Source organism: Rhineura floridana, chromosome 1, assembly GCF_030035675.1.
Source record: "Rhineura floridana isolate rRhiFlo1 chromosome 1, rRhiFlo1.hap2, whole genome shotgun sequence".
NCBI lineage: Eukaryota > Metazoa > Chordata > Lepidosauria > Squamata > Rhineuridae > Rhineura > Rhineura floridana.
In genome coordinates, this window is record NC_084480.1 from 122606378 (window position 1) to 122629049 (window position 22672).

Consider the following 22672-nt stretch of genomic DNA (forward strand, 5'->3'; position numbering starts at 1 on the left):
CTTCCTGGCTTATTAAAAGTGCCAGAGGGGGCCTAGCCGAGTGGGTGAAGGAAGTGGTCAATGCCTCCCTACAACAAGGCAGAGTTCCTATGTGCCTAAAGGAGGCAGTTGTAAGGCCTTTGTTGAAAAAGCCCTCCCTGGACCCCTCTATTATGGATAATTATCGGCCAGTGTCTAATATCCCATTTCTGGGCAAGGTAATAGAGTGTGTGGTGGCCTCCCAACTACAGGGATTCCTGGATGAAACGGATTATCTAGATCCATTTCAGTCTCGTTTCAGACCTGGTTATGGGACGGAGACGGCTCTGGTCGCCTTGGTAGATGACCTACGCAGAGAACTGGACAGGGGGAGTGTGTCCCTGTTGGTTCTGTTGGACCTCTCAGCGGCTTTCGATACCATCGACCATGGTATCCTTCTGGGTCGCCTTACCGGGATGGGACTTGGGGGCACCGTTTTACGATGGCTCCGTTCCTTCCTGGAGGGTCGAACCCAGAAGGTGGTGCTGGGGGATTCCTGTTCGACTCCTTGGCTGTTGGACTGTGGGGTCCCTCAGGGTTCAGTTTTGCCCCCCATGCTATTTAATATCTACATGAAACCGCTGGGAGAGGTTGTCCGGAGGTTTGGGGTTTGGTGCCATCAGTATGCAGATGACACCCAACTCTACTTCTCCTTTCTACCTAATTCCAAGGAAACTGTCTCGGTTCTAAACCAGTGTCTGATAGCAGTGGTGGACTGGATGAGGGTGAACAAGCTGAAGCTTAATCCAGACAAGACAGAAGTGCTCCTAGTCAGTCGAAAGGCGGATCAGGGAATAGGGGTTCAGCATGTGCTGGATGGGGTTACACTCCCCCTGAAGAAGCAGGTTCGCAGTTTGGGTGTGCTCCTGGACTCAGCCTTAAACCTGGAGGCCCAGGTTTCTGCGGTGGCCAGGAATGCTTTTGCACAGTTAAGACTAGTGCGCCAACTGCGCCTGTTCCTGGAGTCGTCTGATTTGGCTATGGTGACACATGCCTTAGTTACATCCTGCTGTAACTACTGTAACGCGCTCTACGTGGGGCTGCCTTTGAAGACTGTTCGGAAACTTCAGTTGGTGCAACGAGCTGCAGCCAAAATGTTAACTGGGGCTGGTTACAGGGACCATACAACTCCCCTGCTGCAACAGCTCCACTGGCTGCCAGTCTGTTTCTGGACACAATTCAAAGTGCTGGTTATGACCTATAAAGCCCTATACGGCTTAGGTCCAGGCTATCTGTCAGGCCGTATCTCCCTATATGAACCTGCCCGGGCCCTGAGATCTTCAGGAGAGACCCTTCTCATGATCCCAACACCTTCATAAGTGCGACTGGTGGGGACACGAGATAGGGCCTTTTCGGTGGCTGACCCTAGGCTCTGGAACTCCCTCCCTAGGGAGGCAAGAATGGCCTCCTCTGTGCAGTCTTTCCGCCGACAGCTAAAGACTTTTTTTTCCCGGTAGGCCTTTGGAACTGAAGGTTTTAAGGGTATTGACTGAAGAGGATGCTGTATGTTATTGTTTTACTTGTATGCTCCTAAACTGGGCTGCAGTTTTTTAAGAGTAACTGGTTTTAACATCTTAATAGTTTAATCCTGTTTTAATGCTGATTTTATATGTTTATATGTTTTATATTTTTATAGGTTCTTAATGATATGTACTATTTTTATCTGGAAGCCACCTTGAGTTCCAGTTTGGAAAAAAGGGCGGGGTATAAATAATAATAATAATAATAATAATAATAAAAGGGATTAGTAGATTCCTGCATATCCACCATTATTGAGCTTAACCTCGAGCAGAGGCAGCATGGCAGATGCTCTTCCAGGAGCATCATCACCAAAGCCTAAATGGACTAAGAGTCTTATTTTTTCCATCTAAGCTAGAGCCTATGTTTCCTGAACATATGAAAGGTTGTGAGTTAATATTCTTTATCTCTTTTTACCTAAGAAGACTGTGTCTGTTGTTATTTGTGTCTGAGGGAAAGGTGGGCTGGTTGATTCTCAAACTCTGCTGTTACTAAATACTTCTGCTAAGAAATAGGACTACATACAGTTCCTATTTCATTTTTAAACCGAACAATTTATCCATTATGATGTCTTCTGAAGCAGTCCATTTCATGCTACAGCATGGCAGGACCAGTCCTGTTTGCAATTCCCCATTAGGCTAGGTTGTTAATTTGCAGAAATCTTGATTACTGTTAACTTTGCATGATAAAGCCACTTTGCTTGTCTCTGAGGACAGTAAGTAGAGCAGGGTCTTAGTTTAGTAGCAGAGTGAAAGCTAAAGTGATCACACGCCCTACTGTACACAGGACAGTCCTTTATTTGAAGCAGTCCTCTGTTTCATTATATTTCTATTTAAATTACAGTGAGTATTCTAAATGTATGGAATGCATTCAGCAAAGTCATCCCATTAGAGCAAGGACTTCCATCTGCATAATGGCACTTCCTCTCCATCTCTTCTTCCCCTGTGCCCTCCTAGATCTGCTCTGGAGGGTTGGGGGTGGGGACCAGAACAGATTTGTGGGGACATGGGGAGAGAAGAAACTTTGTACGGATAAAGTTTTAAGTTCAATACCTGCAATCTCCTATCAAAAGAATATCAGGCAGTAGTTTTTTTGTTTGTTTTTACATTTATGTCCTGACTTTCTTAGTTCATGGAACCTAAGGCAGTGTGCACATGGGTCCCAGGAGGTTGCCCATCCAGGCACTCACCAGACCTGCTGATGTTCATCAAGGAGGTGACCTCATGTGCCTTCAGACCACACTCTGGGCCTTTGAAAGACCTTTGCCTAAGACTCTGGTGAACTACTACAAATCAGAGCTGGCAGGTGTTCCCCACTCAATCTTGGTTCCCCAGATGTTGTTGGACTACAGCTTCCATCATCCCTGACCATTGGTTAAGCTAGCTGGGGATTATGGGAGTTGTTGTGCAATAATATCTGGGGACCTATGGCTGAAGAACACTGAGCTAGAGAGACCAATGGCCAGACGCTATGTAAGGCAGTTTCCTATGCTCATTTTGGTATTTCAGTTGCAATATCCTTCAAAATGTAAAAATATAATAATTTGAAAAATTCAGTGGAACCTATTCTGTATTCCTCTCTCATACACCAATAATAATAGCTCCAATAATAGTATTTGAATCTCACAAACATTTAGAAACATTAGCAAGAGATTATTGATATTTAGTTCATCTTTTATTAATTCTTTCTCAAACCAGGTGTCATTCTTTAAAATAAAGGGTCAATTTATATTTATTAGATTTGAGCTGTATTTATGATATCTTCATATGGGCTTATTTGGGTTTTATAACAGAGAGTATATTGAAGTGGCTGGGAAATAACAGAAAGTAACAATTTATCCTGACAGATGTGACCTTATCAAGAATGTAAGTATCATCCATTTCATTTAAAATGTTCGATGGGAGAGAAGGGTGTTATTGTAGATTGCAGATTCTGTTTATTAATGGAAAACTTTTTTTTTGATGGATTGGTATATGCAATGAATAAGATATGCAGGACAAAAAGGGGGACATATTTTAGCAAACCTACTATTTGAATAGTGAAGTCAGAATGTTTAATTGCAGTGTGGTTCACATGAATGCATACAAAATGGCATGCAATTATAGAGCATAATTCTAGCTTCAGAAAATCTAATTCATATTAGGAATCAAGTCTTTAAAAGGATGAAAATGAGTTTTTCCTCCACATTTCAAACAGAAGCAGCAGCAGCCATCTTCAAAAGCTTGTCAAAAGCAGGTACCAATACTGCCCACAAAAGAAACTGAAAAAGCTTACATTTTCTACGCAGAATGAAATACATTCCTGAAAAAAAAACTTGTTTCTCAAAACTAATCTTACTGTTTTGACTTATCCTCAAAGCTCCATTCCAAGATCTTGTCTAACTTACTTTGCCTCTTTTATAGCAAAGGAGAGAGCATTTCCAGCAGATATTTTATATAAACTGTAAGCTATTATCTGCATGTGCCAGTGGCTAGACTACTGGGGTGTGAAGTGATGTAATGGAATCCTCATGAACATTCCAGCTGCTTTGAGAAAACTGTCAGGAACAGAAATGTTGACAAGCAGTGCAGGTTCTGTGAAGGAAGGGGAATGTGAACTGGCTGAGGAAAATTGATACAGGATCAGAGGGAAAAGAGGATTCATGATGTTCTCATTGTTGGGGGACAGAGGCAGTGGTACTGAGCAGGGAAGGATGGAAACCTAACTCAGAGAGGTCTAAGGTACATAGAAATGAGGAAAGGAAAAGCATGCATAGAGCTGAAGAAAGGATATGTCAAGAAAAATTTGCTGAAGAAAAATGTTCATGCAGAGCCTAGAAACCCAAGTGGCTGTGTGCTGTGAGGAAGGAAGAGACCTTTGAAGTCTAACAGATCACAGGCCAGTGAATCTAGAGAGATTGTGGTAAATTGAATTTCATACACAGGGGTGCTTCTGGAACTCTCTTCTGCATTTCTCTCAGGTGTTTGGGAATTCCAAATGTCCTGGCACTGCTTTGCAGAGTGGAACTGATGCATTTTTTTTTAAAAAAGCATTTTGTTCACAGTACTGTGGATAGATAGTTTCCCACAGTTTGCAGTTCCTTTACTTCATTATTTGTCTTGCCACACACCACAAGTGTACGTGAGCTGCCTTGAGGCAGCTTTGGCAACAAATGGTGGGATACAAATAACTTGAATGAATGAATGAATGAATGAAACATGTGCATCCATTAAGCACAACACAAAATGCATCTTGATGCATTTTAGAAGATCCTTTGGAAGACCAGGGGTGCTTCCCTCCTGTATCCCTCTTGAAAGTCCAAATCCCTGCCTACTGCTGAAGGGGACACCCCTGATCCTCAAATGTAGGTCCTCCTTAAAAGGGGCTTAGGCAGGGTTAAACAAATCACCCAGTTTCCAGTCATGTCACTTTTACATGCACTTGCTCATAAATCCATTCTACCCCATTTCTTAGGGTTGCCATATTCCAGTTCCACAAATCTGGGCAGGCTAATTTGCATATCATGCAAATATTTGCATATTATTTGCATATTATACAATTATTTGCATATTAATATTTTGATTGTCCAGTTGTTTTGTTTTTGTGCCTAGGAATTACCACCAAAAACTGGGGAAAGATGTGAGAAATCCTTTTTTTTTTAATTTACATTTTCAGCCTTAAATGCCTAGACTCTAGTTTCCAACACTATAGAATATTTATTGATTGATTAAGAGGATTTATATCCTGCCCTTCTGCTGTTAAAAACAGAGCTCAGGACAGCTTACAAATATAATAAAAACAATAAAAATACACAATCAATATAAAAACACAATAAAAACACAAAATAGCAACAAACATACAGTAAGTCAGGGCACCAGTCCGGTTAACCATTACATATACGATATATTTCAGAGATGTGGTGGGTGGAGAAAAACAAGAAGCCAAAATGTTAGAAAAAGGTGTCTTTCACACCACATGCTCAGTTCTAAATACTGTAGCAGCAAGTTTTTCAAGTTCCTCCAGTATTCCACTGGTGCAGGCACTTAGACATTCAAAGTATCTGTATGTTTCTTAGGTTTTATTTATTTATTTATTGAATTTTATTTATTGAATTTATTAGTCGCCCATCTGGCTGGCTGTCCAGCCACTCTGGGCGATGTACAAAATAGGCATACAATACCTAGACATTAAAAAACTAAAAACAATGAAGATAAAATCTAGCCAACTCCAAAAGCCTGCCTGAAGAGCCAGGTCTTCAAGGCCTGGTGGAAACTCATCATGGAAGGGGCATGGCAGAGATCATTTGGGAGGGAGTTCCACAGGGTGGGGGCCACAACTGAAAAAGCCCTCTCTCTAGTCCTCACCAATTTGGCTGTTTTGACTGATGGGATGGAGAGAAGGTCTTTTGGGGCTGATCTTGTTGGGTGGCATAGCTGATGATGCTGGAGGTGCTCCTTTAGATATACTGGGCCGAAACCGTATAGGGATTTAATGGTCAAAACCAACACCTTGAATTGGGCTTTGCTTAACTCAAAATTTCTTCTCCCTTTGATCAACCACATCTACACAGGTTCCACCTCCCTACTCAAAATGAAACTGGGCCTGGAAGTGTGCAACAACCCCACACATACCTTGCTAATTATATTACCAATGCCAGGATGTCTGTCTTATCGACTACTCTCCTGCTCCCCCCCCCCCACCGGGCATCATGAAAGACCCAGTCCTGGATGTGAAGGTTGGACAGTGAAAAAAGCAGATAAGAGAAAAATCCACTCATTTGAAATGTGGTGTTGGAGGAGAGCTTTGTGCATACCATGGACTGCGAAAAAGACAAATAATTGGGTGTTAGAACAAATTAAACCAGAACTATCACTAGAAGCTAAAATGATGAAACTGAGGTTATCATACTTTGGACACATAATGAGAAGATCTGATTCACTAGAAAAGACAATAATGCTGGGAAAAACAGAAGGGAGTAGAAAAAGAGGAAGACCAAACAAGAGGTGGATTGATTCCATAAAGGAAGCCACAGACCTGAACTTACAAGATCTGAACAGGGTGGTACATGACAGATGCTCTTGGAGGTCGCTGATTCATAGGGTCGCCATAAGGCACATAACAACAACCACCTCTTCAAAGTACTGATAAGTCTCTTGTTTTAATTAAAATAAAATTCTTGCTCTTATCACTAATGGGAGTTAATTATCTTGCATATGCCCACAGTAAATTTTCAGATACTTTCAGACCCTCAGCAATTTTCAAGTGGTCTATGTAGAAGAAAAGTTTGGGAACCCCTGGTATTAGACATCTGCTTATGTCCCTATGCTGCTCTCACCCCTCATTTAGGTGCCTGGGATGCTTGCGTGTGGACATACCTCCTTATAATTATGGAAAGTGATTCTTAATAATAAGTCTCCAAACACAAAGTTACATAGGTATTTATCAGTTGTTTAGTAGAAAATTCAGAAGTGCAGAGTCCCTTCATGATAGTTGCAGCCACGTACACCCTTTTTTGCTCCTGGATTAAGAATGAGATCTTTGTTAATGCATTCTCTCACAACAACAAACATCTCTAGGAGCCAATCAGCATGTAAGTGGAGAGCGTTAGCAACTGAGAAGAGTCTTCTCAGTGGCTGACTCACCTCCTTTCACTCTGATTGGCTCCAGTCAGCAGGAAAGGCAAGGAAACATATTAGAAGACTCTTCTCAGTGACTAACACACTCCCTTTTCATGCTGATTGTAGGATGCTTGAAGACATAGGGACCCTGCTCCCAAAAAAGCAGGGGGACTAAGACCCCCTGGGCGACTACCCTCCTGGTGCTTATGGACATGACCGTTAAATATTTTGTGACGTGCAAGTTCGATATGACATTATTTATTAAGTGTGCTTAGGATTACACTGATGGCATTCCCAAATATGTACTTTCACACAGACTTTGGTTTTCCATAACACAATGTTCGTCTAAGCCTCCACACTTGGGGGGGGGCACTACTTGCACACCCCTTCCATAAGCACATCAAAGTTGGATACACACCTGAACCAAGACCCAGACAACAGGGCACTCAAAACAAAAAGGTAATTACAGTGGCTGAGTAGATCTTGTACAGTGGTTATACTGACTGGGCAGCCACTGTCCTTCATATTTTACAAAATACTTTTTCCTATACAAAGATTAGATTTCTGTGTATGAAAAAGTAATATATGAAGTGGTCTCAATAGTGAGAAACGTAAACAAGTGAATGGTGATCCAAATGTTTTTCATTCTCACGTTATGAAGCTAGCTGCCAGATGATGTATCACCTTCCCTACGCATGCAGTGTAGACTGAAAAAACAGCACCCAAGCCACCATTCAAATACGTGCACGTGTTCTTTCCAACATGAATCTACAGGTCTCAAAAAGTAATGTGTGACAAAGTCCTCAAAAAACTTATAACATGCCTCAAACATGGTCTCTTGTTCTACCAGCATGCCTTCACACCATCACTTTGCCAAAACATAAGGATAGCTAAATTGCTTTTAGGGAGGTTCACAATTATGATTTCCTATTTATTTAATCTAAAAATATTTAAAATACATAAAAACAGCCAGGGGAAGATATTGGAGAAATATAAAATAAATACAAATAAAAAAGGGGGTGGGAGGTGAAGAGACCTTAAATGTGCTACTCACCATCTCTCAGCCTATCCTCCCCTCAAGATGAAAACAATGGAGAACCATGACCACCCCCAGGAAGAAGGGGACACTTAAAATGTAGAGGAAAAAATCATCTACAACCATAGTGTGAAATCAAATACTTATTGGGACACAGTATGAAGAAATATTTATATAAACATGACTATCAAATATGTTTATGAATTACACAATCTGTATATATATTTATAGTGCAATCCAATGTTTGTTTACTCAGAAGCAAGTCTGAATGTATTCAATGGGGCTTACTCAAACTGGGAAGTATGCAGAGAACTACAACCTCAAGTGATAAGGAACTTGTTCTTTCAACTTGTTCTTTTAAGTTGAGACCTTATCCCAGTCTGAGTCTGTGTTGGAATTGCTTTTTAATATTTTAAGCCTTTTCTTTTTTTTAAAAAGGTGTTTTTTTTAAAGCTATTAAAATATTTTCAAAGACGTTTTAATATATTTTAAAGTCTGTTTTTTATGATGTTTTAAAATGCTTTTAGTGCTTTTGTTTGCTGCCCTGGGCTCCTACTGGGAGGAAGGGCAGGATATAAATCAAATAATAAATAAATAAACTTCATTCACCCAACCCAAAATTCAGAATCATGCCTCTTTAGGCTGTTTTCCAACTGTTTATTCTTGCTTTATGGTTATTGGATTTTAAAGGGATTTATTTCTTATTGTGAGTTGCCTTGGTTTCCCAACCCTACCTCACAGGGTTATTGGAAAGACTACATACACACACACACACACTGCAGATGTATAAATACATACAGCCCATATAATAGTTTATTGTCAAACCAGTTGGTTATTGCAGAAAAATCAGTATTATTTTTAAAAAATTCAGTATTAGTTTCCTACAGAATAAAAACTGTAATACCTGCCTACTTGCTTTAAAATAGGACTGGAGGGGGGACAGAAATAGTTAGAACACAAACACAATTCTTTTTTACATTCACTCAAAAGTCCCATTAATTTACAGCACATTCATAACCATGTCTACTCAAAAGTAAGTCCTATTGAATTCAATGGGATTTACTCTGGGCATATGGGATTAGCATGCTTTTACCCCCACAAAAAACAAGTATTGGGAAGGTTTTGAAAACACTGCCCAGGATCTGACTCCTGCACACAAGAGGGAAAAAAACTGAAATGTATATACTTACCCAATTTATGAGATTTTCGGATAAACGGGGGGGGGACCACCATTTTCTGGCATTGCAATGAGGTTTTCTAGACACTGCCCTGGTCAACCAAACTGGCTTCACACTGATTGGCTGCAATCCTGAACGGGCGGGGTTAGACTGAGCTACGAAGTGCTATACAGGACAGATTTGTTTTTAAAAAAAGATTTAACAGTGGGGGGTGGCTGATGTTTTTATGTATATCTCGAGAACCAGACCACCTAGAAACTTAATTTTTTTTAAAATTAAAGCTGAGAATCCTGGCCACCTAAGGGGCTAAACGGGCACTGGGTGGCATGCAAAGAATCTGGGTAAACCGGGCAATATGGCAACCCTACCATTTCTGCATTATTCTGAAATTTTAAAAAATCTTCATAAAAAGGTATTTCCTCTCAAAATATTATTTTAAAACAAAGTTGGTATGCTCTTTTGAGACAGGAACTGTGTCACAACATTTGGAGAAGTGCAATAGCTGATGGGTGAATATGTTCGTATCTGCACATTTGTCCAGGTGGTGTGGATCAAGTCAGTTCCTGTCTGAATTGGCAAAGGGTGAATTCTTCAAACATTCCTAGTGTTAATGCACGGGCTCCTGATTGTGTGTGTGTGTGTGTGTGTGTGTGTGTGTGTGAGAGAGAGAGAGAGAGAGAGAGAGAGAGAGGGAGAGAGAGAGAGAAATGTCAAATTCTCTGGAAGGTAGTGAAGGGGAGTTGTGTCCAACCAGGGTTAGCCTCCTTCTAACATAATTGTATTCTCAGCTTAAACTAATTGGATCTTGGGTTAAAATTGTACAGCGGTGATGCCACAATGCTTTGCCAAGCTTGGCACTATGTAAAATTTTTCCAGAGGGGTATCCATGTTAGCAGGGGAAGGACCATAGCTCAGTGACAGAGCATCTGCATTGAATGCAAAAGGTCCCTGGTGCTTCTAGAGCTGGGAAAAGCTCCTTCCTGAACCTTGAAGAGCCACTGCCAGCCAGAGTAGACAATACTGAGTTAGATGGACCAATGCTCTGGCTCTATACAAGGCCAACAAATTGGTTCTGGCATAAACTTTCACAGACTCAAGACCCACTTTGTCAGATGCAAGCCTGCAGATCTGAAGAAGTAAGCTTGAGTCCATGAAAGCTGATGCCATAATTAATTGAAGTCTCTGTTGTTTAGGGCAGTGTGTGTTAACCTGCTATAAAAGCTGTGGCTTGTCTTTTCAACCCAACAACATCCACGTGGAGCAGCCTTGTTTTCCCTTGCTATTACTCTGCTATGGCAAGCACAGCTCAGGCGCTGCTGGCTCTGCACTTCTATCCAAAAGCAGACATTCATTGTCCCTGTAGCCTATGCATGCCATATGTTGTTTTAATGTTTGTCTAAGAGAAACTTTTACAGGCAAGCATGCTTTGGAAGTTAACACATATGCTAAAGATGACAGCACATCTCTGATAATTTTACATTAAAATGGCCATATGGCTTTTTTGTACTGATATCAAATATTCTCTTGCTCAGTTGAACAAGAGTTACTGTTTTATTACTTTTATCCCTTGGTGTGGGATTGGAGAAGAGAGAGTTATTAACACATATTTAGATACAACATGCCTAAAATCTTCACATCATAACAATTTTTACTAGCAGCAGCAAGCTCAGCCTTCCTGAAGGAAATCAAATGCCATTAGATTTTCACACTTAGCATCATTTTTATAATGTGGCATCTCCTTTGCATGGAGTAAACAGTCCGATTTTGCTTGGGTTGTTTTGCTTTTGTCCTCTCAGAGAGAAATTACAGCACTGCTTCAGTTCGCCCCTGGGCTTATTATTTACAAATCTTTACCAAGGCTTTCAGGAAATTAAGTTCACTGTTATACTAGGAAACGCCTGGCAACAACAGTGATAAATTCATATTAATAACAATGGCCTTGCTTAGTCTTCTGTGATTCCTTATATGCATGCATACAGTACCAGTTACCTTTGCAGATAGTTTATTTTAGTTGCACAATAAGGATACAGTCCTCCTAATGAACTAGACTTCGGGGTCAAGGGAATATTACCTTTGGGCTGACACAGGGTTGCCAGGTCAGAAGCATCCCAAACTTTGAGATTTCCGGGGCTGGCCCTAGTGATGTCACAAGGGTGGGCCCTAGTGATATCATTAAGCATGATACATTAAGTATCAACCAAAGTTGCTTGAAGCATACCACTCAAACAAACAAAAAACCTCTGGTGGGAAATTAAGATAGAAATCTTAGCTAAATAATGGTATTCCCAGGTCCAGCTGAAGTGATGGGATCATTCTTTCTCACCTACTTAGGGAGCCTGGGTAGAGAACATTTAATTTGGCCTACTTGCTTCTGGCAAAAAGAGTTTAAATGTCCTCAGGCCAGGCCAGTCATCAAAAAGTCATTGCAGGGAGCCTATTGTTGTGGAGATGTTAGATGAAATACTCAGAAATAAAGTTGGATGCTCCTGAAGGCTGTAATTCTAAGCACACTTACTAAGGGACTAAGCCCCATAACAACAACAGGACTTACTTCTGAGTAGATATGGTTGCGATTGTGCTGTTGGTAAGGCTTGACAAGAGATCCTCTACAAAGATATTGATATCAAAGCACATTTGGCAACCCCTGCCTGGAATGCCCTGCCTGCCTTTTAATGTGGCTGCTCCATACTTCTTTACAGATTTGACCCTTCACTGCAGACAGAGGTTTGAGAAATGAGTAAGAGTTAAGATTCTCTACCCTTTCCTGCTCACTCTGTGGGCTGTTATAAACTCACTTTGACAGCCAACCCAATTCCAGTGATTAATAACTGAAAGAGAGAAAACACACATTGTTTATTTTACCTTCACAGACAGTAGCTTGGGAATAACAGCAATTGAAGTCACACTTCTCAGTATGTGAATTCTCTTTTACCACTATTGGGCAAGAAACAAACCATCATGCAACCAACAAGGTGCATCATCAGTGGGTTTAAGGGGGTTGAGCTGACCACATGGAACCACTGTTGTTGCTTCTATGGATGTAGGGGAGTAAGATCAGAGGTAAATGAAATGCAAATAGAAAAAGAAAAACAAAAGCCAGAAGCAAGTAGGCTAGATTAAATGTTCCCTACCCAGGCTCCATCTTTTAGCTAAGATTTCTTAATTTCCAATCAGAGAAATGTTTTTGTTTGAATTGTATGCTCCAAGTAACAACGGTTGATGGTTAATGTATCATGCTTAATGACATCACTTGGGCCTGGCCCTGTGACATCACTAGGGCCTGCCCCTGTGACATCACTCAGGACCGCCCCTGAAATCTCAGGGTTTAGGAAGCTTCTGAGCTGGCAACTCTAGTCTGAAGCTGTACCCGAGTCCTATGCATACCCCATAGTAAACATAGTGAAACTTAGCTGGTAATGTGTAGGCCCAGCCTATCTAGTGCAAAAGTTAGATAGACAGATAGACCCTGCCATCATTTCATTTTGGTCCCATTTCATTTCATTTGGTCCCAGGTTCAATCCGTGACATCTCCAGGTGGGATAGGGGAGGTCCCATGCCTGAAACTGGAGAGCTGCAATGTAGGCAATACTAAGCGAAATGGACCTGGCATCACTTCACAACCCAGCTCCTGCTGGGAGGAAGGGTGGGATATAAATCAAATAATAAATATTTATTTATTTATTGTATTTGTATACTGACCCATAGCCGAAGCTCTCTGGGCGGTTTACAGTAACTAAAAACATTAAAAACAAATATACAAATTTAAAACACATCTTTTAAAATCAATTTAAAACACAATTTAAAAAATTTAAAACAATTTTAACACACATGCTAAAATGCCTGGGAGAAGAGGTAAGTCTTGACCTGGCGCCGAAAAGATAACAGTGATGGCGCCAGGCAGCTTCTGGTGCTCTTAACCTGCAGTGGAGAGGTTTTGCTGGCAACATATTACTCCACTGCTGAGAGAGCTACACTGGTTAGCAAGCTGCTACCGGGCCAGGTCTGGATTCTTGTGTTAATTCACAAAGCTCTAAATAACTTGGGCCCAAAGTACCTTAAAGATCCTCTGATTCCTTATGCTGTACCTTGATTGCTGAGATTTTCTGATGGGGGCACTGTTGGTGTCCCACATGCCCCTGAGGTTTGTCTGGCCTTCATCCGGAGCTGAGCCATTAATGTGGCTGGTCCTGCCTTGTGGAATTCCTTGCCAATAGAGGTTTGGCAAGAGTCATCCCTGCTTGTTTTTAGACTTCTTAAAAACTGTATTTCTCCGACAGGTCTTCCAAATCTGAGATTCTTTGCCAACCAGCAATTACTGATATGTTTGTTTTGACTGTGTTGTAGTACTGTTTTTAATCTGTATACCACCTTGTAATATTCTAGATGAAGGTGTGGTTTATGAATAGTTTAAATCATAGTTTAAATCAAATAGTTTAAATCATAAATAAATAAACCTCCACTTCTCTACTTCAAATTGTACCTTCCTCCGCCACTTTACATGCATCTGGTGACAGACAGAATTACCTGACCCAGGACACCAAATGGCAAATACGGTTGGCAGGTCTCTGATTTTCACCTGGAGACTCTGGATTTTTGGGGTCCTCTCTGGGTCTCTGGGTAAGTCACCCAAATCTGCAGTCTCTCAGCTTTCAGTTTTTTTTTTAAAATAAGTTTCTAGGTGGTCTGGTTCAAAAAATATACAGCAAAAAGTCAGCTGCTGCCTCCACAGCTTCTGTTAAATGAACTCATAGCTGGCTGCTCTAACCCCGCCCTTTCAGGTTTGTAGCTAATAAGTGAAGTCGGGTTGTGATTGACAAGATTTGTTGACCTCCAGGCAATAGTTAGAACCCATTGCAAGGCTAGAAAACTGTTGTCTTTTCCTGCTTGTCTGAAAAACTCATAAATTGAGTAAGTTTATAGCTTTCAGCAGTAGTAAAAGTCTGTTTCTCTGTGTGTGCTGGAGATGTAGAACAAAAGCTCACAACAGAATCTTGGTAGGCAATTGTTTGCTGTAGTGCAACCCTATGTTTGCTTACTCAGAAGCAAGTCCCAATGTATTCAATGGGGCTTACTTAAACAGGGAAGCGTGCACAGAACTTCAATCTCGATATACTTCACACACCCATCCCAAAATTCAAAAGCATGCCCCTTAAGCTGTTTTGCAACTGTTTATACTTGTTTTTATGTTTATTGGCTTTAAAGGGATTTATTTCCTGTTGTGAGCTGCCTTGGTTTCCAATCACCAACCCTACCTCACAGGGTTGTTGGGAAGACTCCATACACACACACACACACTGGAGATGTAAAAAGACATACACCCCATATTATAGTTTATTGTCAATACCAGTTGGTCATTGCAGAACTTTTTTTTATTTAAAAAATCAGTATTAATTTTTCTGCATAATACAAGCATTGATACCTGTAAACCCTGCCTAATTGCTTTAAAAATAGGATTGGAGGAAGAGGGAGAGATTTATAACACAAACACAATTCTTTGCTATGTTGACTCAAAAATCCCATTAATTTACAGCACAATCCTAACCATGTATATTCAAAACTAAATCCTATTGAATTCAATGGGGTTTACTCTGGGTATGTGGGATTAGCATTGAGGCCTGTACAAAAGGGACGGGCTCCACTTGAACCAGAATGGAACCAGACTGCTGGCACTTAACATTAAAAAGGTAGCAGAGCAGCTTTTAAACTGACTGAGGGGGGAAACCCGACAGGAGCTGAGAAAGGTCCGGTTCGGAATAAACCTCCCCTCTGGGATAAAAACCAAAGAAATGATGAAATTTTAAAAGGGGTAGGCCTAGAAGTAGGCATTGTGAGAGCAGGGGCACAGGATATAAATTCAGAAGAGCAAAATTACCACAGGCCAAACCACAAGTGCCAAAGACACTTGAAGAGAGACACTGTTTACAAGTGCCTGTACGCTAATGCTAGGATCCTCCGAACCAAGATGGGAGAACTGGAGTGCTTGGTCTTAGAGGAGAGCATTGATATAGTGAGCATAACGGAGACCTGGTGGAATGGAGAAAACCAGTGGGATACGGTTATCCCTGGATATAAACTATATCGGAAGGACAGGGAAGGACGTATTGGTGGCGGAGTCGCTCTATACGTGAAAGAAGGCATTGAATCCAGCAAGCTCGAAACCCCAAAAGAGGCAGACTCCTCCACAGAATCATTGTGGGTGGTGATACCGTGCCCCAGGAGGGACTTAATACTGGGAACGATCTATCATCCCCCTGATCAAAATGCTCAGGGAGACCTTGAGATGAGATATGAAATTGAGGAAGCATCCAAACTAGGAAATGTGGTAGTAATGGGTGACTTCAACTACCCGGACATAGACTGGCCGCATATGTGTTCCAGTCATGACAAAGAAGCAAAGTTTCTAGATATTCTAAATGACTATTCCCTAGACCAGTTGGTCATGGAACCGACCAGAGGGACGGCAACCCTGGACTTAATCCTCAGTGGGGACCGGGACCTGGTGCGAGATGTAAGTGTTGTTGAACCGATTGGGAGCAGTGACCACAGTGCTATTAAATTAAACATACATGTAAATGGCCAATTGCCAAGAAAATCCAACACGGTCACATTTGACTTCAAAAGAGGAAACTTCACAAAAATGAGGGGATTGGTAAAAAGAAAGCTGAAAAACAAAGTCCAGAGGGTCACATCACTCGAAAATGCTTGGAAGTTGTTTAAAAACACTATATTAGCTCAACTGGAGTGCATACCGCAGATCAGAAAAGGTACCGCCAGGGCCAAGAAGATGCCAGCATGGTTAACGAGCAAAGTCAAGGAAGCTCTTAGAGGCAAAAAGTCTTCCTTCAGAAAATGGAAGTGTTGTCCGAATGAAGAAAATAAAAAAGAACACAAACTCTGGCAAAAGAAATGCAAGAAGACAATAAGGGATGCTAAAAAAGAATTTGAGGAGCACATTGCTAAGAACATAAAAACCAACAACAAAAAATTCTATAAATACATTCAAAGCAGGAGACCATCTAGGGAGGCGATTGGACCCTTGGATGATAAGGGAGTCAAAGGTGTACTAAAGAACGATAAGGAGATTGCAGAGAAGCTAAATGAATTCTTTGCATCTGTCTTCACAGTGGAAGATATAGGGCAGATCCCTGAACCTGAACTAACATTTGCAGGAAGGGATTCTGAGGAACTGAGACAAATAGTGGTAACGAGAGAGGAAGTTCTAAGCTTAATGGACAATATAAAAACTGACAAATCACCGGGCCCGGATGGCATCCACCCGAGAGTTCTCAAAGAACTCAAATGTGAAATTGCTGATTTACTAACTAAAATATGTAACTTGTCCCTCGGGTCCTCCTCCGTGCCTGAGGACTGGAAAGTGGCAAATGTAACGCCAATCTTCAAAAAGGGATCCAGAGGGGATCCTGGAAATTACAGGCCAGTTAGCTTAACTTCTGTCCCTGGAAAACTGGTAGAAAGTATTATTAAAGCTAGATTAACTAAGCACATAGAAGAACAAGCCTTGCTGAAGCAGAGCCAGCATGGCTTCTGCAAGGGAAAGTCCTGTCTCAGTAACCTATTAGAATTCTTTGAGAGTGTCAACAAGCATATAGATAGAGGTGATCCAGTGGACATAGTGTACTTAGACTTTCAAAAAGCGTTTGACAAGGTACCTCACCAAAGACTTCTGAGGAAGCTTAGCAGTCATGGAATAAGAGGAGAGGTCCTCTTGTGGATAAGGAATTGGTTAAGAAGCAGAAAGCAGAGAGTAGGAATAAACGGACAGTTCTCCCAATGGAGGGCTGTAGAAAGTGGAGTCCCTCAAGGATCGGTATTGGGACCTGTACTTTTCAACTTGTTCATTAATGACCTAGAATTAGGAGTGAGCAGTGAAGTGGCCAAGTTTGCTGACGACACTAAATTGTTCAAGGTTGTTAAAACAAAAAGGGATTGTGAAGAGCTCCAAAAAGATCTCTCCAAACTGAGTGAATGGGCGGAAAAATGGCAAATGCAATTCAATATAAACAAGTGTAAAATTATGCATATTGGAGCAAAAAATCTGAATTTCACATATACGCTCATGGGGTCTGAACTGGCGGTGACCGACCAGGAGAGAGACCTCAGGGTTGTAGTGGACAGCACGATGAAAATGTCAACCCAGTGTGCGGCAGCTGTGAAAAAGGAAATTCCATGCTAGGGATAATTAGGAAAGGTATTGAAAATAAAACAGCCGATACCATAATGCCGTTGTATAAATCTATGGTGCGGCCGCATTTGGAATACTGTGTACAGTTCTGGTCGCCTCATCTCAAAAAGGATATTATAGAGTTGGAAAAGGTTCAGAAGAGGGCAACCAGAATGATCAAGGGGATGGAGCGACTCCCTTACGAGGAAAGGTTGCAGCATTTGGGGCTTTTTAGTTTAGAGAAAAGGCAGGTCAGAGGAGACATGATAGAAGTGTATAAAATTATGCATGGCATTGAGAAAGTGGATAGAGAAAAGTTCTTCTCCCTCTCTCATAATACTAGAACTCGTGGACATTCAAAGAAGCTGAATGTTGGAAGATTCAGGACAGACAAAAGGAAGTACTTCTTTACTCAGCGCATAGTTAAACTATGGAATTTGCTCCCACAAGATGCAGTAATGGCCACCAGTTTGGACGGCTTTAAAAGAAGATTAGACAAATTCATGGAGGACAGGGCTATCAATGGCTACTAGCCGTGATGGCTGTGCTGTGCCACCCTAGTCAGAGGCAGTATGCTTCTGAAAACCAGTTGCCGGAAGCCTCAGGAGGGGAGAGTGTTCTTGCACTCAGGTCCTGCTTGCGGGCTTCCCCCAGGCACCTGGTTGGCCACTGTGAGAACAGGATGCTGGACTAGATGGGCCACTGGCCTGATCCAGCAGGCTCTTCTTATGTTCTTATGTTCTTAAGCTTTATTCCCAAAAAAGCGAGTATTGGATTAAAGCTCGCTCCCAAAAAGGTGTGTTTTGCTCTGATCCTTTCACAAGCAGTGTCTAATGAGGCTTTCTCCCTGGTAAGTGTATTTAGGATTGTAGCCTAATTTTACAGTGAAAATGGCACCCAAGCCACAAAGCTACAGAGCTGTGCATAAATCAACTAACCTCATTTCTAAAGTGCAACCAGATTTAGACTGCTGAACTTTATAGGAAAGGAATACTACAAACGTTCTGATGAAAAGCATACTTGGTGAGGAATACCAAGCCAAAATGCCAAATGTGCCATGAAATTCTATGTGACTATAGAATTCAAGAGAAATCCTAAACCCTTGTCCTTGGCAGCTAAACTCAACACACACAACATTACGGAGGCCATGATGGCTATGTTGACCTCTATTGTTGGAGGCAGTATGCTTCTGAATGCCAATTGCTGGGAATCCTAAGTGGGACAAGGGCTGTTGCACTCAGGTCCTGCTTTCAGGCTGCCTATAGGCATCTAGCTGGCTACTGTGAGAACAGGATACGGATTAGTTAGACCACTGGCCTGATCCAGCAGGGTCTTCTTATGTTCTTATGAAGCAAGTTAAATGAATTCAAAGTCAGTTAGAAGTCAACAGTAATAGTAACAAGCATGGGCTAAGCTTTGTCTGGGGTATGTTATCAGGCATAAGAAAATAAGAATGGCATAAGAAAATAAGAATCCTAGGAAGAAGAATCATTCCATGCATTAACCCAGCATTCCCTGATACGCCCTGCAGATGTTTTGGATTGCACAACTCCTTCATCCCTGGCCATTGACCATGCTGGCTCAGGCTGATGGGAGTTGTAGTCCAAAACATCTGGAGGCACCAGTTTGGAGAAAGCTGTATTAGCTAGTCACGGAGTCAGCCTATGAAAAAGAAATGGAAGTCATTCATCTGGTACTTCTAGAAAACAAAGAAGAAGAAAAAGAATAAAGCAGATAGAGCAACTTCAGCAACTTAAAAAAACCAGAAAGGACTAGAAAAAACTGATCTTGCATATGATTTTTCAAAAACTATTCCATGACATTTGAGGGATCATTAAGCATAAGACAAAGGAACAAAATATATGAAGATTCTCCAATCACAAGTAGCGATTGAAAGTAATTCTTGTGTTTATAAGAACATAAGAATTTTCTTGCTGAATCGAACAGAGGTCCATCTGTGTCCAACAGTGTCTAGCCAGATGGCAACATCTGCTGCACCAATAGAACTCCCATTGGTTCAATTTTTTTTCATACACAGCAGTAGATATTTACATCCACTAAAGATGAAGGGTGCAATCCAGAGAGTTTAAGCACATGAGATACCCACTTATTTCAAAGGAAGAGTTATAAGCAAATGTTTATGAATAGGAAATGAAATATGATTTAACTTTTGCTGGATCACAGCCACTCTCTCTCTCACACACACACACTGTAACTTGACTGAAGAATTAGCTGGCATAGGGGTGGGTCCAGCTCTCATTTTTATCTTATATACTTAAGTTTCTCATTTGGCCAATCTTTGCATGTGCTGAATGCAAATAGCAAACATAGGGCTCATTCAGACGACTGTAAAATGTGTGACATGATTGCTTTGTGTTTTCATTATTTTTCGGTTGTCCATATGACGCTGCATGCTTTTACGCATTTTCGCGCGGTTAATCCGCTCCTGCAATACCGCAAATCATGCGATTTGTTTTTTTAAACCAGGAATCATCCGCTGTACCTTCAGGCGCTCAGATGCAATACCATGGACTTTACAGCTGTGGGCGTTTGATGGGCGGTTCTTGGGCGGTTCCCCATATCCCTTCCCTCATTCTCAGCCAATCCCATATTTCCACTGTTGTGCATGTGCGTAAATGTCTGGGGAAAGCCCGGGAAAAAGGAACCTATCAGAGCAATGGTGTGGTGTTGAGGGGCCCCCCTGCAACTTCTACTGCGCAGATGCAGAAAAGCGCATTTGCACAGAAGCAGCAACAGCGGTTAATTTTTAGCCAGCCTGCAAACTGGGCAGCCGCTCAGGGTGAGATCTGCAATTGTGGTTGTTTGTAAACTTTTTCAAGGGAGAAAATATTTATCTTTGCCTAACCTCCACCTCCCACCCCTCACCCCCCTTCCCGCATCAAATGCCCTTCTTGAACGTATTGGTCTTTGCTTCCAGGCATCCAGAGTTGAGGGAGAGGGGGGGAGAAGAGAAATAGAGGCTTTCCTCTTGGATTACAGACACTCATGCACCCTTCGTCAATTTCGCTTTCCTGCCTGCAAGGCTGCTCTCTTTGAGTGTTGTCAATTTCAACCACAACCTATAGGTTCTGCTGAGCTGAAAAGCATACAGTCCCTTTTGTGAAATATCACAAATACAAGCAAAAACCCCACAGGAATTATTGGCATATAAGTGGTTTGCTAGAGCGTCTCAGCCACCCGCAACCATAGAGACTGTTGGTCTACCTTCCTAGACATGACACATCATTACTTGCTGTTCTGGAGAAATAAGTGGAATTGCAATCATGTGTATCTCCAGAAACATTAAAGGTAGAAAAGCATACAGTCGGTTTTGCGAAATAGCGCAAATACAAACAAACAAAAATACAGGAATTATAGGCATATAAGTGGTTTGCATGTTTCTTTTATCAGAGGGAACACCACAAAGCCTGTACTAGTTGCTTCAGCGCTTCTGGGGCTGAACCCTGCAAGCAAGCAAGAATGTCACTCTTCTTTAGTTCTACGTACTTTTCAAGGGAGAGAAAGGTAACCATACTCACCACCTCATGATTAAGACAGGAATAAGTCAGAAGGAAGCTCAGAGGCTTCATGGTCACCAGTAGAGGACCTCAAGGGCATCGTTATGCCCCTGGGCACCACATTGATTATCCTCGCATTGGGTCAGGCACATGAATATGTGAGTGGTGGTAGAAATCTATTACTCCCCAGTGTCATCCAGCATATGCTGGGTTTTCAGGGTAAGAACAAAGAAACATTCCTCTACCACTCAAAACACACAACATAGGAAACTGCATAGGTAAAAATGGAATACAGCAAAGTTTCAAGATGTATGACAAAATGATAATGCTGAGGGTGTCATAGGAATTAGCCAATATTCAAGAGAACATACAGGCTTGGGATATATCACTATATACATGCCAGCTCTCAACATTCTATCACACTATAGGTCTGATAGTATAGGAGGTCCAACAAACAGGACCTAGGATGAGAATTCTAGATAAGGGCTGGTTGTTTTCTCAGTGACTGAGGGTGGGGCAGATAGCAGGCAAGGTTTTGGTCTGGCCCTTGCTCTTCCCATGGCAATGGACTCCAACGTAGATGGGGAGGAGGGAATAGAAGTTGAGGGGAATGGGGTACAACTGTATGAGGAGTAGAGCTGGTGAAAGGACTGGAACTTCCCACCTCTCCCCTGTCCTTTCCCAGCAAACCTGATAGGGCTGCTACCACAATGTGTTAGCAACTACACTAAACAGTTCATATTTTGTATGTGGACTATTTTTTTAAGGCTATAGCATTAAAATACAGATTTGTCATACCCATCTTAATATTTATAAATATATATCATTAAAATTCTATAACTGATCATACATATTTTCATGTATGTTTTATATAAAATGTTCCCAAACAATGGTCCATGGACCACCAGCGGTCTGCAACCTTCATTCAGATGATTTGTGGCATGTCTGCATTCAATATTCCTACTGATTTTTAATTGTAGTTTTATTGCTTCTTTTCTTTCTTATTATTGTATTTTATCATATTACAATCTGAATTCCATGGAAGGCAAATCATAATACAATAAAATACAATATAAGAAATAAAAGAAGTTATAAAATGTAATTAAAACCATACAGCATCTAGCACAGCACATTACAATTGCTACAAAACATGTAAATGTACTGTCTTCAAGTCGATTCCGACTTATGGCGACCCTACGAATAGGGTTTTCATGAGGCTGAGAGGCAGTGACTGGCCCAAGGTCACCCAGTGAGCTTCATGGCTATGTGGGGATTTGAAACCTGGTCTCCCAGGGCGTAGTCCAACACGTTAACCACTACACCACACTGGCTCTCTCAATTGCTACAACAGGCAGAAAAATCATTAAGTGGCCCATCAAGGCCCTCTGCAATTTTCAAGTGGTTCAACCAAAGGTCTGGACTGGCTTAGAGGTTTTGATTATTAAATGGTATATAATCCTGTTAATTAATTAGGGAGGTCCCCACGGGATCTGACTCTCAGTCCCAGCAGTATGCTGAAGTCGTCCAGCTCTGCTTCCCCTTGTCCCTGGGGTCAGGGGAGCCCATGTGAGAAGCCAGGAAAGAAAGTCCTTCTTCATACAGACCATAGTTAGACTAGGGCATTT